Here is a 21,744-nt window from a genome sequence, read left to right as displayed (position 1 = left end):
GTGGGCTAGGCAGCGCTGTCCCCTGTGGACCCTGCATCTACCACATTAACCCAGTGCGCAGTGATGGACACGTAACGGCCCTGGCCATGCCGACTGGACCATGCATCAGTTGTGAGGTGCACCTTTCCACTCACTGACTGCTTGAGTGCATGGACAATGCGGTCTTTCACATAATGGTGGAGGGCTGGGATGGCTTTGCGAGAGAAGAAGTGGCGACTGGGTAGGTCATAGCGTGGTACTGCATAGGCCATGAATTCGCGGAAAGCTGCGCTTTCCACCAACCAATAGGGCATCATCTCTAACGAGATTAGTTTGGCAATGTGGGCGTTCAAACCCAGTGTACGCGGATGAGAGACTGAGTACTTTCTTGACCTACTCATAGTGTCTGGGAGGGTGAGCTGGACTTGACAGCTGCATATGGTGGAAGTAGCGGTGGACAGGGCGGACTGAGAGAGGGTTGGTGATGGTGATGGAGTTGGTGTTCTTTCTGATGGCCTAGATTCAGTCTTTCGTTGATATAACAGTAACATTTTTCAGATTTTTCCCTCGGCTAAAGGTCTTTGCACACTTCTTACAGATAACCTTGGCTTGATCATGAGGATTTTGTTCAAAAAAGTGCCACACTGCACTCTTCCTACTTTGGCAGACATTTTGCGGCCTAGCACGCTGTGATATTTTGACCCTCTGGACAAGCTGTCCAGTAACTCTTTTGATTTTTGGAACCTGTCTTTGGAGTGCTCCGGGCCTGCCAGATAACAGCTGTTGCGATGTCGATGTCTGCGGTGGATGCTCCTCCTCCGAGCTATTGGAAGCAGCACCCTCTTCCCCCAATGGATGCCAATCTGGGTCAACAACTGGGTCATCCATCACCTCCTCTTCAATGTCATGTGCACCTTTCTCTGTGTCACCGTGTATGGTGGTATAGTGTGCGGGAAGGTGCACCTGAGTCTCATCAGGGTCAGAATCTGGCTCTGTACTGTTATGATTGAGTCACCGTAGGAGGCAAAAATAGAAATGCTAGCTAAGTCCAGAAAACCAGAGAAGTTGGCAGCTATCGGATTGCAGACCCCTGAACCTATCAACACAACTAGCAGTAGCCGTGGGGGGCTCCTACGACGCCCTAGGCCCCTCGATCACAGCCGCAGGACTACATAGCCTAAAGACAGAAAGGGAAATCTAAACTGCCCCAGAGCAGACCCCCAAAGCAAAAGGCAGCCCCCCACATATAATGACGGTGAAGCAAGAAGAAAGACTGAGCAAAGATGGGGCCCAAGCTAGCTTAGATAGGAAAGGACAGGAAGGCTGCTGTCTGCAATCCGTGAAAAACCCTATGAAAATAAGAGCCAACCAACTGACAGTAAAAAAGGCCCTGAAGACGCTAGGCTTCAAAAAAAGCTATGTCAGTACTCAGGAATATTCTGAAGACAGAGCAACAGGCAAAAGGAGATTCAGCTCACCCCAGCAGGGAATGGCAGAATCCAGAAAAGCAAGGAAAACAAAACACTAATGCAAAAAGGCAAAGCAGAAATCTTAGCTTTAGATAAGCAGAAATCAGACTGGTTTCCTAGAAGTCCACAGAGAAATCACCTGCAGGCCAGAAGGGCGTCGGCAGCCTTATATCCAGTCATTAACTCCACTCAGCCAGTCATCATCATCAGCCCCAGGTGTTTGACAATCAGGCTCACTACCTTTCTTCACCAGAAGAGGGAGTTCCTCGGGCCTCAGTAGTGAAGGGGAAAATGAACTCACAACACTGTACACTGCGAGGACAATGTAGTGCTCTGAGTGAATGTACCAGCAGAATCATCTATCAGTGGCTGTGCATCAGTACACTCCATGTCAGATTCATCTTGGCCTGGGTAATTCACCATTTCACTTGATAATCCAGGCATGGTATGTGAAAACAGCTCCATGGAATAATCAGTAGTATGGCCTGCATCATCCTTCAATCTTGGTTGGGGTGAAGGAAACAAGGAAAGGTGTGGTTCATGAAAATGAGCCTCCAATGACGACTCAGTGCTTTTATTTTTTACAACTTCAGAAGAGGAGGCGATAGAGCTGGAGGCTGAGTCAGCAATGTAAGACAACACTTTTTCCTGAAGCTCTGGCTTTAAAAGCGGTTTGCCAACTCCTAGAAAACTAAGCCTTCGAGGCCTTGTGGAGCCAGACGATGACGCAGGCTCAACACCTCCTGCATTCGGTCCTATTTTGCTTTTGCCACTACCATCAGATCCACCACCAACACCATCAATACCAGCTGCCTGTCATGATCCCAATGCAGGTTTTTGAGCTGCACACCGGGGGTTAATGTCTGGAGCTCTGTGCAGGTTTTGACCTGCACACTTGGGGTTAATGATTGTGGCCTCTTTCTGGTTCTGGGAGAGCTTCATAAACCTCTGGGTAGCTTCAATCCCTGCCAGTTATACTTTTGCCTTTGGTCTAGTGTGCTGACCCCCGTGTGCCTGTTTATTGCTATAGCTGAACTTTCCTTTACTCCGTACATCCGATCACTCAGTCGCTCTTGTCACCTGCATCTTAAAAACATCTCCAGAATCCGACCTTTTCTCACCTTTGAAACTGCTAAGACTCTTACTGTCGCTCTTATTCATTCTCGTCTGGACTACTGCAACTCTCTTCTGATCGGTCTCCCTCTTACCAAACTTTCTCCTCTCCAATCCATCTTGAATGCGGCAGCCAGGGTCATATTTCTGTCCAGCCGCTTCACCGATGCCTCCATCTTATGCCAATCATTACACTGGCTACCTATTCGCTACAGGGTCCAGTATAAACTCATCTCTCTCACCCATAAAGCTCTCCACTGTTCTGCACCGCCTTATATCTCCTCTCTCATCTCTGTCTATCGCCCTACACGTGCCCTCCGTTCTACAAATGACCTAAGACTAACATCCCCCGTAATCCGAACCTCGCACCTCCGTCTCCAAGACTTCTCTCGTGCTGCTCCAGCTCTCTGGAATGCACTTCCCCAGACGATCAGACTGATACCTAGCCCTGACCTATTCAAGCGCGCTTTGAAAACCCATCTCTTCAAAGAAGCCTATCACATCAACTACTCAGCAAGCTAACTTTGCCCTGTTCCCTCCTTCCAAATATTATTCTGAATCTGCACCCTACTATTCATCTGTCTCCACACCCTTCATGCACATAACTGCACTTGATACTTGTCTATTGCACTTAAACACACGGGCTGATGACCGGATCATGCAGCTTTATATGAAAATCCCTATTATAATTGCCAGACCTGAATTAACAAGCACTTCTCACCTACTGTGTCCCCCCATTTCCTTGTAGATTGTAAGCTTGCGAGCAGGGACCTCACTCCTAATGTCATTGTTTGAATTGTCTTAACTTGTATTGAATTTATTGTCTGTACATGTCCCCGCTTAATTGTAAAGTGCTGCGGAATATGTTGGCGCTATATAAATAAAAATTATTATTATATTATTATTATAGCTTGTTTATATGGTTCTGACCCAATTGTTTCCCGTTGTGAGTTTGCCTGTTGATTTTGTACTGCGTTATTATCTGTGTATGACCCATTGCCTGTGACCTGATTACTCTCTGCTCGCCCCTCTTGTACCTTGCAGCTATCTGTGTATGACTCATTGCCTGTGACCTGACTACTCTCTGCTCGCCCCTCTGGTACCTTGCAGCTATCTCTGTGTGTGACTCATTGGCTACGTCCTGACTATTCTCACTGTCTATGCCCCTTGGTAACTTTGTCTCAGTTACTCTGCTAGGAATTGTCTTGCAGCTCCTAGCTCTGTGGAGTTTAAGCCACGCCTCTAGCAGTCACGTGCTTCAGGCCCTGCAGCTCTGAAGTACGCATCTATTCGGTTGCTGCCCGCTCCACAGGTAGCTTTGAGCACTGTTCGCTTTACTCAGGACACGTGCACTGGCTCAGTGAGCAAGTTCAGTGCGGTGTCTCTGACACTGCCAACCCCCGCCCAATTCCACGGCCTCTTCCACCAGCCTTCCTCATTTTTGGTAGAAATGTAGACAAAATCCAACAAACTATATAGTAATGTAAAACAAGGTACAAGGTGTCTATAGGACAGGGGGGATTTTGAATTTCTGCACACACTTGTGGACACTGGACACTTTTGGATTGTGTGAGGCCCACTGAATATCACAGCGCTATGTCACTGGCTCGATGTCGCAGGTGTGAAAAATGTCACTAGAGGATAACGGAAATTTTTAATTTCTGCACACACTTGTGGACACTGGACACTTTTGGATTGTGTGAGGCCCAGTGAATATCACAGTGCTATGTCACAGGCAGAAATTGGCTAGTGTATGACAAACTACAAGGTGTATATAGGATTGGGCAGAATAGGAATCTCCCTAGAGTGTAGGTCTGTAAGAATGGAACAAGTCCTCGACTTATCCTTACAGAGCGACACACAGATAGCTTCACTGTGGCCGTGATAACAGCCGTTACATGGTACTGAGAGAGGAGCGTGCACGTACACGGCTGTCCGGTGTACGTAAAATTGTCAAGCTCCGTGTTTTTAAAGTATACGGACTGACACACGCTGTCTCTCTATAGTTTTGAATGTGATCAAACAGCAAATATATTTAACTGTTTGAAAACTAGACAAAACTAGAAGGTGCAGGTCTGTAAGAACGGAACATGTCCTCGACCTCTCCTTACAGAGCGACACACAGGTTCACTGTGGCCGTGATAACAGCCGTTACACGGTACTGAGAGAGGAGCGTGCACGTACACAGCTGTCCGGTGTACGTAAAATTGTCAAGCTCCGTGTTTTTAAAGTATACGGACTGACACAAGCTGTCTCTCTATAGTTTTGAATGTGATCAAACAGCAAATATATTTAACTGTTTGAAAACTAGACAAAACTAGAAGGTGCAGGTCTGTAAGAACGGATCATGTCCTCGACTTATTCTTACAGAGTGACACACAGATAGCTTCACTGTGGCTGTGATAACAGCCGTTACACGGTACTGTGTGAGGAGTGTGCACCGCTGTATGGTGTTAAAAAATGCACGCTCAGTACCTCACCAGGACAAAAAAAAAAATTGGGATTGCTTTTAAAAAAGCAGTTTGCAGAGCAGTGGGTAAACAGCAATGCAGCCGTCAGGAAGCCTTAGAAGGCAGCCTAACAACCAACACCGCTGATCCAGCAAAATATAGCCTCCACTTGCACTGCACACACAGTGACTGGTGTGTTGTACAGGCAAAATCGCTAGCAGCAGAAGTAGTTTTTGGTGTCTTCTTCCCTGCCTAACGCTCTCCCTACAGAATCAGCAGCAGCTCTCCCTATTCTGAGATCAGCATGAGTAACATGGCGGTCGGCGTGCACGCCCTTTTATACCCCCTGTGACGCCCACCAAAGCAAGCCAATCACTTGCATGCCCTTCTGAAAGATGGTGGTGACCCCTGCCTATGTCATCACTTTGCCCACAGTGTCCGTGGAACCTGATTGGCTGAAAAAGAGCGCAAAACAAACTTTTGAAACGCGACTTTGGCGCTTAAGTCGCCGACCTCGTGGCCGACCTCATCCTAGGGTCGGGTTTTGTTTCATGAAACCCGACTTTGCCAAAAGTCAGAGACTTTTGAAATTTTTCGACCCGTTTCGCTCAACTCTAACCAGAACGATTATTCTAAGCAGTTGTGGTGGAAATTGGCAGCAGCGTTTAAATGGTTAAACAGCAGCGAAGGGAAGTGGCTCCAGGCGCTGCTTTTATAGGCAGATGATGGCTGTATAACCCAGCTGGCACCGGCCTCTTGCGGACCAGACGCAGCAGCCGACGTCTGACATATATGTACCTGGTATATCAGGAAAGGGTTACTGCCTCGTTCATAGGGGTAAAAACAATTTTTTTTTTCTTCGCCAAGATGGATCCATTATTTCTCTTTTTCTTGGGCAAATTTTTCAGTGCAAAATTGTGTTAGGGGGATTCATTAAAAAACAGGAGAAAGAAGTTGCCGGCATCAGCCATTCACACTTCTGCTTTTACTTTTTTTTTGTTTTGTTTTAGGCCCTGTGCACACAAGATTATGGAGCATTACAACAAGAGGGCCCCCTAGTGCCCGTGTACAGGGTGCTCTTCCTAGCAGTAGTGCGTCTAGTGTAGAAGCCCTCCACACTCTTTTATGTTAGATGCATATTGTACCCATGGACAGTGCATGTGTCACGGCCATGCTCCAAGGCTGCCATGTTTGGGTCAGGAGACCCATGCACAGTCGTCATGGCCATGCTCCAAGGCTGCAATGTTTGGGTCAGGAGACCCGCGCCCATCCATGTGTCACAGCTGTGCTCCAAGGCTGCCATGTTTGGGTCAGGTCAGGAGACCCGCGGCCAGTCCATGTCTCACAGCTGTGCTCCAAGGCTGCCATGTTTCGGTCAGGTCAGGAGACCCGCGGACAGTCCATGTGTCACAGCTGTGCTCCAAGGCTGCCATGTTTGGGTCAGGTCAGGAGACCCGTGGACAGTCCATGTGTCACAGCTGTGCTCCAAGGCTGCCATGTTTGGGTCAGGTCAGGAGACCCGCGGACAGTCCAAGTGTCACAGCTGTGCTCCAAGGCTGCCATGTTTGGGTCAGGTCAGGAGACCCGCGGACAGTCCATGTGTCACAGCTGTGCTCCAAGGCTGCCATGTTTGGGTCAGGTCAGGAGACTCGCAGACAGTCCATGTGTCACAGCTGTGCTCCAAGGCTGCCATGTTTGGGTCAGGTCAGGAGACCCACGGACAGTCCATGTGGCACAGCTGTGCTCCAAGGCTGCCATGTTTGGGTCAGGTCAGGAGACCCACGGACAGTCCATGTGTCACAGCTGTGCTCCAAGGCTGCCATGTTTGGGTCAGGAGACCCACGCACAGTCGTCATGGCCATGCTCCAAGGCTGCAATGTTTGGGTCAGGAGACCCGCGCACAGTCCATGTGTCACAGCTGTGCTCCAAGGCTGCCATGTTTGGGTCAGGTCAGGAGACCCGCGGCCAGTCCATGTGTCACAGCTGTGCTCCAAGGCTGCAATGTTTGGGTCAGGAGACCCGCGGACAGTCCATGTGTCACAGCTGTGCTCTAAGGCTGCCATGTTTGGGTCAGGTCAGGAGACCCGCGGACAGTCCATGTGTCACAGCTGTGCTCCAAGGCTGCCATGTTTGGGTCAGGTCAGGAGAACCGCGGACAGTCCAAGTGTCACAGCTGTGCTCCAAGGCTGCCATGTTTGGGTCAGGTCAGGAGACCCGCGGACAGTCCATGTGTCACAGCTGTGCTCCAAGGCTGCCATGTTTCGGTCAGGTCAGGAGACCCGCGGACAGTCCATGTGTCACAGCTGTGCTCCAAGGCTGCCATGTTTGGGTCAGGTCAGGAGACCCGCGGCCAGTCCATGTCTCACAGCTGTGCTCCAAGGCTGCCATGTTTCGGTCAGGTCAGGAGACCCGCGGACAGTCCATGTGTCACAGCTGTGCTCCAAGGCTGCCATGTTTGGGTCAGGTCAGGAGACCCGTGGACAGTCCATGTGTCACAGCTGTGCTCCAAGGCTGCCATGTTTATTGGTCAGGTCAGGAGACCCGCGGACAGTCCAAGTGTCACAGCTGTGCTCCAAGGCTGCCATGTTTGGGTCAGGTCAGGAGACCCGCGGACAGTCCATGTGTCACAGCTGTGCTCCAAGGCTGCCATGTTTGGGTCAGGTCAGGAGACTCGCAGACAGTCCATGTGTCACAGCTGTGCTCCAAGGCTGCCATGTTTGGGTCAGGTCAGGAGACCCACGGACAGTCCATGTGGCACAGCTGTGCTCCAAGGCTGCCATGTTTGGGTCAGGTCAGGAGACCCACGGACAGTCCATGTGTCACAGCTGTGCTCCAAGGCTGCCATGTTTGGGTCAGGAGACCCACGCACAGTCGTCATGGCCATGCTCCAAGGCTGCAATGTTTGGGTCAGGAGACCCGCGCACAGTCCATGTGTCACAGCTGTGCTCCAAGGCTGCCATGTTTGGGTCAGGTCAGGAGACCCGCGGCCAGTCCATGTGTCACAGCTGTGCTCCAAGGCTGCAATGTTTGGGTCAGGAGACCCGCGGACAGTCCATGTGTCACAGCTGTGCTCTAAGGCTGCCATGTTTGGGTCAGGTCAGGAGACCCGCGGACAGTCCATGTGTCACAGCTGTGCTCCAAGGCTGCCATGTTTGGGTCAGGTCAGGAGAACCGCGGACAGTCCAAGTGTCACAGCTGTGCTCCAAGGCTGCCATGTTTGGGTCAGGTCAGGAGACCCGCGGACAGTCCATGTGTCACAGCTGTGCTCCAAGGCTGCCATGTTTCGTCAGGTCAGGAGACCCGCGGACAGTCCATGTGTCACAGCTGTGCTCCAAGACTGCCATGTTTGGGTCAGGTCAGGAGACCCACGGACAGTCCATGTGGCACAGCTGTGCTCCAAGGCTGCCATGTTTGGGTCAGGTCAGGAGACCCACGGACAGTCCATGTGTCACAGCTGTGCTCCAAGGCTGCAATGTTTGGGTCAGGAGACCCGCGGACAGTCCATGTGTCACAGCTGTGCTCCAAGGCTGCCATGTTTGGGTCAGGTCAGGAGACCCGCGGACAGTCCATGTGTCACAGCTGTGCTCCAAGGCTGCCATGTTTGGGTCAGGTCAGGAGACCCACGGACAGTCCATGTGTCACAGCTGTGCTCCAAGGCTGCAATGTTTGGGTCAGGAGACCCGCGGACAGTCCATGTGTCACAGCTGTGCTCCAAGGCTGCCATGTTTGGGTCAGGTCAGGAGACCCGCGGACAGTCCATGTGTCACAGCTGTGCTCCAAGGCTGCCATGTTTGGGTCAGGTCAGGAGACCCGCGGACAGTCCAAGTGTCACAGCTGTGCTCCAAGGCTGCCATGTTTGGGTCAGGTCAGGAGACCCGCGGACAGTCCATGTGTCACAGCTGTGCTCCAAGGCTGCCATGTTTGGGTCAGGTCAGGAGACCCACGGACAGTCCATGTGTCACAGCTGTGCTCCAAGGCTGCCATGTTTGGGTCAGGTCAGGAGACCCACGGACAGTCCATGTGTCACAGCTGTGCTCCAAGGCTGCCATGTTTGGGTCAGGAGACCCACGCACAGTCGTCATGGCCATGCTCCAAGGCTGCAATGTTTGGGTCAGGAGACCCGCGCACAGTCCATGTGTCACAGCTGTGCTCCAAGGCTGCCATGTTTGGGTCAGGAGACCCGTGGACAGTCTGTCATGGCTGTCCCCTGAGGCTGCCATGTTTGTGTCAGGAGACCCATGGACAGTCCATGTGTCATGGCCCTGCTCTAAGGCTGCCATGTTTGGGTCAGGAGACCCGTGGACAGTCCATGTGTCACAGCTGTGCTCTAAGGCTGTCATGTTTGGGTCAGGACACTCGTGGACAGTCCATGTGTCATGGCCGTGCTCTAAGGCTGCCATGTTTGGGTCAGGTCAGGATACCCATGCACAGTCCATGTGTCACAGCTGTGCTCTAAGGCTGCCATGTTTGGGTCAGGACACTCGTGGACAGTCCATGTGTCCCTGCCCTGCACTGAGGCTGCCATGTTTGGGTCAGGAGACCCGTGGACAGTCTGTGTCATGGCTGTCCCCTGAGGCTGCCATGTTTGTGTCAGGAGACCCATGGACAGTCCATGTGTCCCTGCCCTGCACTGAGGCTGCCATGTTTGGGTCAGGAGACCCATGGACAGTCCATGTGTCACAGCTGTGCTCCAAGGCTGCCATGTTTGGGTCAGGAGACCCGTGGACAGTCCATGTGTCACAGCTGTGCTCTAAGGCTGCCATGTTTGGGTCAGGAGACCCGTGGACAGTCTGTGTCATGGCCGTGCTCTAAGGCTGTCATGTTTGGGTCAGGAGACCCACGGTCTATCAGTGCGCCTGTGACACATGCGGATGTGTGAATATAGCCTAAAGGCAAAATAGTTTATGAAAGAAAAGTTGTTAATCCACTCAGAGGAGGAAGAGGAGCGGCCGCCTCCGCGTGCAATGTATAATCCTGTGCAGGGGCGAACCTACCGCCTGTGCATCCGGTGCATTGCAGGGGGACCGGGGGAGAAGGGGGGCCCCTCCAGCCTCCTGCACCACATGGCTAATTATGTCAAAATTCAAATTAGCCATGTGTTGCTTAAGCAGGAGAGCAGCGCTGCGGGAGGCAAAGGGGCCCCTGTGAGTGCCCCCAGCGCCGACTCCACACTCCCCCGCCCACTGAAAGAGGCAATGATGGAGCCTGGAGGAGAGAGCGTCAGCCGACGCTCCCTCTCCCATCATTCCCTGCTCTGCCTCTGACACAGCGGGAGTGCGATGACGTCATCGCGTTCTCACTGTGTACCAGGCAGTGCAGGAGACAGGAGTCGGGAGCAGCGCAGGCAGGAGGAGAAGGTGAGGACTCAAGAGTGTTTTTTTTTTTTAAATCAGTGTGAGTACTGGACTGTGGGGCCATATATGATGCTGGGATGTATTATACCATTGCTGGGGGGGGCTATATACCATGCTGTCCTGTATTATACCATGCTGGGGGGCTGTATTATACCATGCTGGGGGGCTGTATTATACCATGCTGGGGGGGCTATATACCATGCTGGGCTGTATTATACTATGCTGGGGGGATATATACCATGCTGGGATGTATTATACCATGCTTGGGGGCTATATACCATGCTGTCCTGTATTATACCATGCTGGGGGGCTATATACCATGCTGGGCTGTATTATACCATGCTGGGGGGGGGCTATATACTATGCTGGGCTGCATTATACCATGCTGGGGGGGCTATATACCATGCTGTCCTGCATTATACCATGCTGGGGGGGCTATATACCATGCTGGCCAGTATTATACTATGCTGGGGGGGCTATATACCATGCTGTCCTGTATTATACCATGCTGGGGGGGCTATATACCATGCTGGGCTGTATTATACCATGCTGGGGGGGCTATATATCATGCTGTCCTGTATTATGCCATGCTGGGGGGGCTATATATCATGCTGTCCTGTATTATACCATGCTGGGGGGATATATACCGTGCTGGGCTGTATCATAACATGCTGGGGGGGCTATATACCATGCTGGGCTGTATCATAACATGCTGGGGGGGGCCATATACCATGCTGGGCTGTATTATACCATGCTGGGGGGCTATATACCATGCTGGGGGGGCTATATACTATGCTAGGCTGTATTATACCATGCTGGAAGGGCTATATACTGTGCTGGGGGGGCTATATACCATGCTGGCCTGTATCATACCATGCTGGGGGGGCTATATACCATGCTGGCCTGTATCATACCATGCTGGGGGGGCTATATACCATGCTGGGCTGTATTATACCATGCTGGCCAGTATTATACCATGATGGGGGGGGCTATATACCGTGCTGGGGGGCTATATACCGTGCTGGGCTGTATTATACCATGCTGGGGGGGCTATATACCAAGCTGGCCTGTATTATACCATGCTGGGGGGGCTATATACCATGCTGGGCTGTATCATACAATGCTGGCCAGTATTATACCATGCTGGGTGGCTATATACCGTGCTGGGCTGTATCATACCATGCTGGAGGGGCTATATACCAAGCTGTGCTGTATTATACCATGCTGGGCTGTATTATACCATGCTGGGGGGGCTATATACCATGCTGGCCTGTATCATACCATGCTGGGGGGGCTATATACCAAGCTGTGCTGTATTATACCATGCTGGGGGGGCTATATACCATGCTGGCCTGTATTATACCATGCTGGGGGGGCTATATACCATGCTGGCCTGTATTATACCATGCTGGGGGGGCTATATACCAAGCTGTGCTGTATTATACCATGCTGGGGGGGCTATATACCATGCTGGCCTGTATTATACCATGCTGGGGGGACTATATACCATGCTGTGGGGGATATATACCATGCTGGCCTGTATTATACCATGCTGGGGGGCTATATACCGTGCTGGCCTGTATCATACCATGCTGGGGGGGCTATATACCATGGTGGGCTGTGTCATACCATGCTGGGGGGGGCTATATACCATGGTGGGCTGTATCATACCATGCTGGTGGGGCTATATACCATACTGGGCTGTATCATACCATGGTGGGGGGCTATATACCATGCTGGGCTGTAGTATATCATGGTGGGCTATATACCTTGTGGTGCTGGGCTATACACTATGTGGCTGTGTTATATACCATGAGGGGTACATTTTACATTATATTCTATAAGGGGAGGCTGTGTTATATAATATGGGGGGCTATGCTATATTATATTCTATGGGAGGTGGGCTGTATTATATTCTTTTTGGGGCTACATTATATTCTATAGGGGGGCTGTATTATATTTATTATTTTCTATGGGGGCTACATTATATTCTATAGAGGGGCTACATTATAGTATATAAGGGGCTGCATTATATCCTGTGAGGGGGTTGCCATATATTCTATGGAGGGGCTGCATTATACTATACGGGGGGGGACTGCATTATATTCTATGGGGGGTTACATTATATTCTATACAGATATTATATCCAGCCCTGCATAGACTCAATATTAGATAATAACAAATAACTTTGTTGCCCTATGAAGGGGGGGGGCAAAAAATTTCTTGCACAGGGGCCCACTACAGTCTATGTCCGCCCCTGATCCTGTGTGACCCTGAACTTGCATGTACAGGAGGGAGTGCAGTTACACAACTTGTTTTTGTTACCACGATGTCTGTCTCTAATAACACTTATTTTTTTTTAGTTTTCAAGAATGTTATTTTTTTTTCCAACAAATTAAAACCAGATAGTGTAACACTTTTTCTAATTGTAGATTTTTTTTTTTATCCTTTTTATTTTCTGTACATGATTATGAGGGTGGACATATTACCTGACCTGCCTGTTAACAGCATTTAGAGGCTTTATATGAGGGACATAGGACAATTCACACATTCACACACATCTGGTTGTTTTTTTATTGTAGTTTTTTTGCAATCAATGAAAAAGGATGTCATGTACAAGTCAACAATAGGCACAAAAATCATTTAGGTGGTTTCATGTCCACCTACCCAAAATTGACAGTTTTTTTTTTTTGCACTTTCTTAACTCTTTAAACATCCATTTTTCTTTTATTTTTTTTTGCTTTTGAGGGAAAAAAGACCATTTTTCTTCAATGTGCTGGATCCAGTTTTCGCCATCAGTGTGGCATCCGTTTTTCTCGTGTGCAAGAAGAGAACTCCAAATTTCTTATTAGGGCTCATGCATATGGCTGTATTTTTGGTCCGGTTGCGATTCGACAAAACATCGGCTAGCACTTGGACCAACGTAAGTCTATGGGGCCGAACAGATGTCCGAGGAAAAAAATCACTGCGTCAGATATTTGGAGCACGCTCAACCATACAAGTCAATGAGTCCATGGAAACCATCGGACTGCGCTCGGATGACATTTAAGTGCAGGCAGATTTCCACACACTGACAGAATGGAGAAATCTGACACTCTGATTAGCAACATCAACCCAATTCTCTTGAATGAGCGAATACACGATGATCTGCACCTGCGTTAGGCTAATTTCACACTTGCTTATTTTTGCAGCGCGTTTTTCCCGCAAAAAAACGCATTGAAAAAACGCATACAAACGCATACAAATGCTGCGTTTTTTTCAAGCATTTTTATGAGCATGCATGAAAAAAACGCAGCGTTTTTATGCGTTTGTATTCGTTTTTAGTGCGTTTTTACCGCGTTTGCGTTTTTTTCCAACATTAGGTGGCCCCTCACACTAACCCAAACCATGACTTTACTAACCCTGACCCTAACCCTTAATCAAACCATACTAACCCTAACCCTAAACCCCCTTAACTAACCCTAACTCTAACCCAAACCCCTAAATTCCATTGTCCAACTAATGGTAAAAAAAAAAACGCATGCGCAAAAAAACGCATACATAAGCATGCCAATGCGCACATATGCGCACCCATAGACTTATAATGGGTGTCTTGCTGTAAAAAAACGCATTGCGCGCGCATGCGTTTTTTTGAGGCAAGTCGGACTCCCAAAAAATGCAACAGGATGCATTTTGTGCGCCCGAGCGCATACCGCAAAAAAAGCATGCGCGGAAAAACGCATACAAACGCATGTGTATGCGCACATAAGCGCATCCCATGCAAAGTATAGGGAAAAAAACCGCATGCGTTTTTTAGCGCTAAAATACCGCGGAAAAAAAACGCAAGTGTGAAACCAGCCTTAAACAGTAAAAATGGCCTGCAATTGGGTGAGACTAGGATGTCATCTGTGTAATGTGTTTGTTTTTTCCTTTCTCTTTCATTGATCAAAGTGGGCGAGCTTGATCCGTGGCTTGGATCAAAAATGCCTCCCTTAGGCCATGTGCACACATTGAGTATTCGGTGAGTTTTTTACCTTAGTATGTGTAAGCCAAAGCCAGGAGTGGGTGATGAATCCAGAAGTGGTGACGTGTTTCTGTTATACTTGTCCTCTGATCCTTTCCTGGCTTACAAATACTGAGGTAAAATACTGAACATGGCCTTATTTTTGGCTGACAATTGACCCACAAAAAAAAGGTGTATGAAGACCTCCATAGACTGTTTTGCCAGAAGAAGAGGCTTCAGAACATGCTGGCATCCCTTGTTCAGGCACGTCCCTTTCTAGCGTTTTTCAATAATTTTCATTTAGTCACTTTTGACCACGGTTAGACCACGTGCACACGTTCAGTATTCAGTCAGTATTTTACCTCAGTATGTGCCAAAACCAGGAGTGGAACAATCCGAGGACAAGTGTAATAGAAACACGTCACCACTTCTGTGTTTATCACCCACTCCTGGTTTTGGCACATACTGAGGTAAAAAATCATGTGGCCTTAGTCGGGGCTTTCAGCAACCATTAGGCCACATTCACACGTTCAGTATTTGGTCAGTATTTTACCTCAGTATGTGTAAGCAAAAAATAGGAGTGGAACAATCCGAGGACAAGTATAAGAGAAACATGTCACCACTTCTGTGTTTATCACCCACTCCTGGTTTGGGCTTACAAACACTGAGGTAAAATACTGACCAAATACTGAACGTGTGAATGTGGCCTTAAAAGATGCTCAAAAAGACGTGCACAGCAAGTTGTTTGTCATCGCAGTGCATATATTCATTCTTTTTAGCGCTTTTTCTGGGGCAAACCACCTGAAAAATTTGTCATGTGCACATCCCCTAATGGCTACATTTTTTACCTATGAAAATATAAATAGAAAACCTACATGAAATATGGGTGTCTGAATTAGACCTTCGGCTTTATTCGGAGATCTGCTTACCACAGACAGCTCGCTAACCCATTATAATCTATCGGGCTATAAATACGGTACATAGCATTTTTTGTTTTTCTTTTGCATGCAAAAAATTGGAGACGTCCTTCCGTGGTCAGATTTGCCGACCAAACTCATTCATTGAAGCAGAAACATTGGACAGCTCAAAAGTACCGTCCTTGTGAGACCGATGCCGAAGAGGGAGGCTTGAGGGAAAACTTTTTTTTTTTTTTTAATTTTTGGTTAATTGGAAATAAACCATAGAGACTCTGAGGGTTGGACGCAGACTATAAAGGATGATCAATGGACCATTACCTTGTTAAAAAAAAAAAAAATCCTTTTTTTCTTCCTATACCATTTGGCTCAGGATCTTTGTGTCCTTTCTTGCAGTTATAATCTACACAACTAACCGATACTTTTCCCGCCTCAATAATTGGGTATAAACTAGATGTGTATTTCCTGAAGGAAGTACAGATAGTGGTTTGAAATGGTGCCCGGGCTGCCCCTTTAAGAGAGACTTGCCTTCTGCCCCTGCAAGACTTTCAACTCAGGATCCGTTTTAACTGTGAGTGCCTCTCAGGGGCCACTTTGGCCTCACGGTCTGATTTGGTGGGTGGGGCCCCTCAGGGTCCGATTTTGTGGCCGGGGTCCCTCAGGGTCCGATTTTGTGGCCGAGGCCCCTCAGGGTCCGATTTTGTTGGGGCCCCTCAGCCTCCGATTTGGAGGCCGGGGTCGATCAGCCTCCGATTTGGAGGCCGGGGTCGATCAGCCTCCGATTTGGAGGCCGGGGTCGATCAGCCTCCGATTTGGAGGCCGGGGTCGATCAGCCTCCGATTTGGAGGCCGGGGTCGATCAGCCTCCGATTTGGAGGCCGGGGTCGATCAGCCTCCGATTTGGCGTGTCGGCCCTTTAAGACTCATTTCGGTGCGTCGGCCCTTTAAGAGCTAGTTTGGCTCACTGGGCTTCTTCTAAATCAACTTTGGCGGACATTCTCTCTCAGGGGCATGCGTCATGTGATGAAGCTAGATTTGCATTTGTGCTGTGGGTTTCCCTTTAAGAGCTGATATTATGTGGCAGAAGCTCTGTCCTGGGGCGTCATGTGACGTTCGTAGGCGTTGGCATAGTAACTGGGTCTGCCTGCGCATATCAATGAGCTTAACTGCCATTTCAATCGCCTCAGGGCACGTTTTGCCATTTCCCATTGAAAAGCATTGGAGACAGTGCATTCCAATGATGGGAAAAAAAATTTCAAACGCAAATTGCGCAAAAACTACAAATCCGATCGACACGAAAAATACTTAGCACACCTCTCGTGGACGCTGGCTTCGAAACGACACCTCAACGAAGTCTGTGCGTGTAGAGGTTCGGGCCGCATTAATTGCGGAAATCAACTTAATAATAAGAAGAAGAACTAGATGTGTATTTCCTGAAGGAAGTACAGATAGTGGTTTGAAATGGTGCCCAGGCTGCCCCTTTAAGAGAGACTTGCCTGCTGCCCCTGCAAGACTTTCAGCTCAGGATCCGTTTTAAGTGTGGGTGCCTCTCAGGGACCACTTTGGCCTCAGGGTCTGATTTGGTGGGTGGGGCCCCTCAGGATCTGATTCGGTGGCCTGGGCTCCTCAGGGTTTGAATTGGTGGCCGGGATCCCTCAGGGTCCAATTTTGTGGGTGTGGCCCCTCAGGGTGTGATTTTGTGGATGTGGCCCCTCAGGGTCCGATTTTGTGGGTGTGGCCCCTCAGGGTCCGATTTTGTGGGTGTGGCCCCTCAGGGTCCGATTTTGTGGGTGTGGCCCCTCAGGGTCCGATTTTGTGGGTGTGGCCCCTCAGGGTCCGATTTTGTGGGTGTGGCCCCTCAGGGTCCGATTTTGTGGGTGTGGCCCCTCAGGGTCCGATTTTGTGGGTGTGGCCCCTCAGGGTCCGATTTTGTGGGTGTGGCCCCTCAGGGTCCGATTTTGTGGGTGTGGCCCCTCAGGGTCCGATTTTGTGGGTGTGGCCCCTCAGGGTCCGATTTTGTGGGTGTGGCCCCTCAGGGTCCGATTTTGTGGGTGGGGCTCCTCAGGGTCCGATTTTGTGGGTTGGGCCCCTCAGGGTCCGATTTTGTGGGTTGGGCCCCTCAGGGTCCGATTTTGTGGGTTGGGCCCCTCAGGGTCCGATTTTGTGGGTTGGGCCCCTCAGGGTCCAATTTTGTGGGTTGGGCCCCTCAGGGTCCAATTTTGTGGGTTGGGCCCCTCAGGGTCCAATTTTGTGGGTTGGGCCCCTCAGGGTCCAATTTTGTGGGTTGGGCCCCTCAGGGTCCAATTTTGTGGGTTGGGCCCCTCAGGGTCCAATTTTGTGGGTTGGGCCCCTCAGGGTCCAATTTTGTGGGTTGGGACCTCTCAGGGTCCGATTTTGTGGTTGGGGTCACTCGGGGCCCGATTTGGTGGGCGGGGTCACTCGGGGCCCGATTTGGTGGGCGGGGTCACTCGGGGCCCGATTTGGTGGGCGGGGTCACTCGGGGCCCGATTTGGTGGGCGGGGCCCCTCGGGGCCCGATTTGGTGAGCGGAGCCCCTCGGGGTCCGATTTCTTGAGCGGGGCCACGCTGGGTCCGATTTGGAGGCCAGGGTCGATCAGCCTCCAATTTGGAGGTCGGGGTGGCTAAGCCTCTGATTTGGAGCCTGGGGTCACTCAGTTTTCGATTTGGCGCGCCGGCCCTTTAAGAATCACTTTGGCGCGTCGGCCGTTTTAGAGAGTTTTTAGCTGGCTTCCAAACAACACCTCAACGGAGTCTGTGCGTGTAGCGGTTCGGGCCGCATTAATTGCGGAAATGAACTGAATAAAAAGAAAAAGTTAGGAGCGTTCGGATTACAACATTAATACTAGATGTGTATTTCCTGAAGGAAGTACAGATAGTGGTTTGAAATGGTGCCCGGGCTGCCCCTTTAAGAGAGACTTGCCTGCTGCCCCTGCAAGACTTTCAACTCAGGATCCGTTTTAACTGTGGGTGCCTCTCAGGGGTCACTTTGGCCTCAGGGTCCGATTTTGGGGGTGGGACCCCTAAGGGCCCGATTTTGTGGGTGGGGCCCCTCTGGGTCCGATTTTGTGGGTGGGGCCCCTCTGGGTCCGATTTTGTGGGTGGGGCCCCTCTGGGTCCGATTTTGTGGGTGGGGCCCCTCTGGGTCCGATTTTGTGGGTGGGGCCCCTCTGGGTCCGATTTTGTGGGTGGGGCCCCTCTGGGTCCGATTTTGTGGGTGGGGCCCCTCTGGGTCCGATTTTGTGGGTGGGGCCCCTCTGGGTCCGATTTTGTGGGTGGGGCCCCTCTGGGTCCGATTTTGTGGGTGGGGCCCCTCTGGGTCCGATTTTGTGGGTGGGGCCCCTCTGGGTCCGATTTTGTGGGTGGGGCCCCTCTGGGTCCGATTTTGTGGGTGGGGCCCCTCTGGGTCCGATTTTGTGGGTGGGGCCCCTCTGGGTCCGATTTTGTGGGCGGGGCCCCTCTGGGTCCGATTTTGTGGGCGGGGCCCCTCTGGGTCCGATTTTGTGGGCGGGGCCCCTCTGGGTCCGATTTTGTGGGCGGGGCCCCTCTGGGTTCGATTTTGTGGGCGGGGCCCCTCAGGGTCCGATTTTGTGGGCGGGGCCCCTCAGGGTCCGATTTTGTGGGCGGGGCCCCTCAGGGTCCGATTTTGTGGGCGGGGCCCCTCAGGGTCCGATTTTGTGGCCGGGGCCCCTCAGGGTCCGATTTTGTGGCCGGGGCCCCTCAGGGTCCGATTTTGTGGCCGGGGCCCCTCAGGGTCCGATTTTGTGGCCGGGGCCCCTCAGGGTCCGATTTTGTGGCCGGGGCCCCTCAAGGGTCCGATTTTGTGGTTGGGGGCCCTCAGTGTCCGATTTTGTGGGTGGGGCCCCTCAGAATCCGATTTGGTTGGCGGGGCCCCTCAGGGTCCGATTTTGTGGGAGGGGCCCCTCAGGGTCCGATTTTGTGGGTGGGGCCCCTCTGGGTTCGATTTTGTGACCGGGGTCTCTCAGGGTCCGATTTTGTGGCCGGGGCCCCTCAGGGTCCGATTTTGTGGTTGGGGCCCCTCAGTGTCCGATTTGGTGGGCTGTGCCACTCTGGGTCCGTTTTTGGTGGCCGGGGCCACTCTGGGTCCGATTTGGAGGACAGGGTGGTTCAGCCTCCGATTTTAAGGCCGGGGTGCCTCAGCCTCCGATTTGGAGCCTGGGGTCACTCAGCTTTCGATTCGGTGCGGCGGCCCTTTAAGAATCACTTTTGCACTTCGGCCCTTTAAGAGCCAGTTTGGCTCACTGGGCTTCTAAATACACTTTGTCGCACATTCTCTCTCAGGGGCATGTGTCATGTGATGAAGCTAGATTTGCATTTGTGCTGTGGGTTTCGCTTTAAGAGCTGATATGTGGCAGAAGCTCTGTTCTGGAGACGTCATGTGACGTTCGTAGGCGTAGGCATAGTAACTGGGTCTGCTTGCGCATGTCAATGAGCTTTACTGCCATTTCAATCGCCTCAGGGCATGTTTTGCCATTTCCCATTCAAATGCATTGGAGACAGTGCATTCCAATGACGGGAAAAAAAATTTTCTAACGTAAATTGCGCAAAAACTACAAATCTGATCGACACGAAAAATACTTAGCACATCTCTCATGGGCGCTGGCTTCGAAACGACACCTCAACGGAGTCTGTGCGTGTAGCGGTTCGGGCTGTATTAATTGCGGAAATCAACTTAATAATAATAATAACTAGATGTGTATTTCCTGAAGGAAGTACAGATAGTGGTTTGAAATGGTGCCCGGGCTGCCCCTTTAAGAGAGACTTGGCTGCTGCCCCTGCAAGACTTTCAACTCAGGATCCGTTTTAACTGTGGGTGCCTCTCAGGGGCCACTTTGGCCTCAGGGTCCGACTTTGTGGGTGGGGCCCCTCTGGGTCCGATTTTGTGGCCGGGGCACCTCAGGGTCCGATTTTGTGGGTGGGGCCCCTTAGGGTCCGATTTGGTGGACGGGGCCACTCAGGGTTCGATTTGGTGGGCTGGGCCCCTCAGGGTCCGATTTTGTGAGTGGGGCCCCTCAGGGTCCGATGTTGTGGCCGGGGCCCCTCAGGGTCCGATTTTGTGGCCGGATCCCCTCAGGGTCCGATTTTGTGGGTGGGGCCCCTCAGGGTCCGATTTGGTGGGCGGGGTCACTCGGCGCCCGATTTGGTGGGCGGGGTCACTCGGCGTCCGATTTGGTGGGCGGGGCCCCTCGGCGTCCGATTTGGTGGGCGGGGCCCCTCGGGGTCCGATTTGGTGAGCGGAGCCCCTCGGGGTCCGATTTCTTGAGCGGGGCCACGCTGGGTCCGATTTGGAGGCCAGGGTCGATCAGCCTCCAATTTGGAGGTCGGGGTGGCTAAGCCTCTGATTTGGAGCCTGGGGTCACTCAGTTTTCGATTTGGCGCGCCGGCCCTTTAAGAATCACTTTGGCGCGTCGGCCGTTTTAGAGAGTTTTTAGCTGGCTTCCAAACAACACCTCAACGGAGTCTGTGCGTGTAGCGGTTCGGGCCGCATTAATTGCGGAAATGAACTGAATAAAAAGAAAAAGTTAGGAGCGTTCGGATTACAACATTAATACTAGATGTGTATTTCCTGAAGGAAGTACAGATAGTGGTTTGAAATGGTGCCCGGGCTGCCCCTTTAAGAGAGACTTGCCTGCTGCCCCTGCAAGACTTTCAACTCAGGATCCGTTTTAACTGTGGGTGCCTCTCAGGGGTCACTTTGGCCTCAGGGTCCGATTTTGGGGGTGGGACCCCTCAGGGCCCGATTTTGTGGGTGGGGCCCCTCTGGGTCCGATTTTGTGGGTGGGGCCCCTCTGGGTCCGATTTTGTGGGTGGGGCCCCTCTGGGTCCGATTTTGTGGGTGGGGCCCCTCTTGGTCCGATTTTGTGGGTGGGGCCCCTCTTGGTCCGATTTTGTGGGTGGGGCCCCTCTGGGTCCGATTTTGTGGGTGGGGCCCCTCTGGGTCCGATTTTGTGGGTGGGGCCCCTCTGGGTCCGATTTTGTGGGTGGGGCCCCTCTGGGTCCGATTTTGTGGGTGGGGCCCCTCTGGGTCCGATTTTGTGGGTGGGGCCCCTCTGGGTCCGATTTTGTGGGTGGGGCCCCTCTGGGTCCGATTTTGTGGGTGGGGCCCCTCTGGGTCCGATTTTGTGGGTGGGGCCCCTCTGGGTCCGATTTTGTGGGTGGGGCCCCTCTGGGTCCGATTTTGTGGGTGGGGCCCCTCTGGGTCCGATTTTGTGGGTGGGGCCCCTCTGGGTCCGATTTTGTGGGTGGGGCCCCTCTGGGTCCGATTTTGTGGGTGGGGCCCCTCTGGGTCCGATTTTGTGGGTGGGGCCCCTCTGGGTCCGATTTTGTGGGTGGGGCCCCTCTGGGTCCGATTTTGTGGGTGGGGCCCCTCTGGGTCCGATTTTGTGGGTGGGGCCCCTCTGGGTCCGATTTTGTGGGTGGGGCCCCTCTGGGTCCGATTTTGTGGG

General features: G+C 51.6%; 1 pseudogene; it reads left to right on the top strand.

Moving 5' to 3' along the window:
• The first annotated feature begins 10,118 nt into the window (after positions 1–10,118).
• LOC141059350 (DAP3-binding cell death enhancer 1-like) overlaps positions 10,119–21,744 on the top strand; it is a 53,900-nt pseudogene continuing 42,274 nt past the window's right edge.

This window comes from Dendrobates tinctorius, unplaced genomic scaffold, assembly GCF_039654945.1.
Source record: "Dendrobates tinctorius isolate UK_male_01 unplaced genomic scaffold, ASM3965494v1 ptg000227l, whole genome shotgun sequence".
Taxonomy (NCBI): Eukaryota; Metazoa; Chordata; class Amphibia; order Anura; family Dendrobatidae; genus Dendrobates; species Dendrobates tinctorius.
The sequence above is the reverse complement of the archived record's forward strand: the minus strand, read 5'-3'. Positions and strand labels throughout refer to the sequence as shown.